We start from the raw sequence: 2,222 nt of genomic DNA, 5'->3' as shown, positions 1-2,222 counted from the left end.
TTTCTCCACATCCTTTACAATATTTATTATTTGTATTCTTGATGACCACCACTCTGACTGGTGTGAGAGAAAATCTCAGTGTAGTTTTGATTTGCATTTCCTAATAACTAATGATGTTAAACATCTTTTTTCATGTATTTGTTGGCCATTTGTATTTCTTCTTTTGAGAAGTGTCTTTTTATTTCATTTGCCCACTTATTAATTGGGTTATTTGATTTTTTGGTGTAAAGTGTTTTTTTGTTGTTGTTGTTGTTTGTTTGTTTGTTTGTTGTTTTGGTACCAGGGATTGAATCTAAGGTCACTTAACCACTGAGCCACATCCCCAGCCACACACCTCCTGCCCTTCGCCTTTAAAAAAAAAAAAAAAAAAAAAAATTGAGATGGGGTCTTGCTAAGTTTCTTAGAGCTTTGCTAAATTGCTGAGGCTGGCTTCAAAACTGCAATTGTCCTGCTTCAGCCTCCCTAGCCTCTGGGTTTATAGGCATGCACTACTATACCTGACTGCTGCAAAGTCTTTTGAGCTCTTTATATATTCTAGATATTAATCCTCTGTCAGAGAAGTAGCTAGCAATTTTTTTTTCCCATTCTATAGGTTCTTTTTTTATATTCCTAATTGTTTCCTTTGCTGTGAAGAAGCTTTTTACTTTGATGTTTCCCCATTTATGAATTATTGGCATGATTTCCTGAGCTTTAGGGGTCCTATTGAGAAAGTCTGCCTGTGCCTAAAAGTTGGAGTGTTGAACTTGCATTTTCTTCCAGGAGTTGCATAGTTTCTGGTCTAATTCTAAGGTCTTTGACCCATTTTGAGTCAATTTTTGCAGGCGGGGGGGAAAGGGTCACAAATATTGTGGGAAGGCCAGGAACTGAACCTGGCAGTCTGATAGAGAGATTGTCTCTTCATTACCAAGTTTTGCTATCTCTCAAACATTAACATGGGGTTTATCATGTACCAGGCAGAGTTCTACATCCTTAAAATATAGAACAACCATCTAAGGTAAAGACTGTTATCCCCATTTTACAAATGAGGAAACCAAAGACTGAAACCCCCAGACCTTCTTTCCCTCTCTACCAGTTGACAGTGTAGTCTCTTCTGCAAAACAGTAAGAACTCTAACACAAAAGAGCTCAAGTGTCCTGGCTCAAAGACAACTAGAAATAAAGACTGCCTTACATATTTATAGGCCCCTGACCTCACTAGATTGATGGAAGACAGTCTGTACATAAGTCCAAAAAGAATGCCAACTCAACATAGATTTTTATTCTTCTAGGAATTAGATAGGGGGATCATCAGCTTTTTTGAAAAAATTAGAAAAATCTTGCTTTTGGCAAGTAGCTCTCTGGCCATATGCATATCTGACAGTAACGCTCCATATTGAGTTGGGAGGGCAGAATACATTTTTTTTTTCATAGTTCTGCTTTTTCCCATTTTTATTTTTATTTTTTCCTGTTTTACTTAAATTTTCAGTCTACTACAGTCTTTGAGATGATTTAATACTGTCACAGCAGAAAGGTACAGAGCACAGAGAAGCTCAAGAACTTGCCTGAGGACACCCACCTGGTAAGAACTGAGCTGGGATTTGAACTGGTGATGAATTTCACGGAAAGTGACAGTATCAGGACTGCCAAGACTAAAATTGATCTTGTCTTGGAAATTCTATATTTTAAATGAAAACTCTCCTGTCAGTATATAACTTTGTAACTTTTGACAAGCCAGGGATAGGGACATTGATAAACTGCCAGTCCCTCAGCCGAGTGACCATCATTGAATCCCTAACAGTCTCACCACAGCAAGCCACAGGCCGGCCAGGCAGTATGCTGACACCACTTGAGGTCCACAGTGCAGGGCCTACCACCCCAAGGGGCCAGGCATATGGAGTAGGGAAGACCTGACTGAACCACAGAAATGGATTGAATTTATAAGGATAGAGCTCCATTTTGCTGGAAAGGCTCCCATAGGAGGGAAAAAAATGTGTGGACAAAAGCAAGCCCTTTCTGTTCTCTACTAACAGATGACTTCAGTTACCACTTTGGCTTATAAAAATGTTGGGACTGGGATTGTGGCTCAGTGTAGAGTATTTGCCTAGCATGTGTGAGACACTGGATTTGATTCTCAGCACCACATATAAATAAATAAGTAAAATAAAGGTTCATCGACAACTAAATATATATATGTGTATATATATATACATATATATATATATTTTTTTAATGTTCCTAATATAA

This window comes from Sciurus vulgaris, assembly GCF_902686455.1.
Source record: "Sciurus vulgaris genome assembly, chromosome: 3".
NCBI classification, from domain to species: Eukaryota; Metazoa; Chordata; class Mammalia; order Rodentia; family Sciuridae; genus Sciurus; species Sciurus vulgaris.
The sequence above is the reverse complement of the archived record's forward strand: the minus strand, read 5'-3'. Positions refer to the sequence as shown.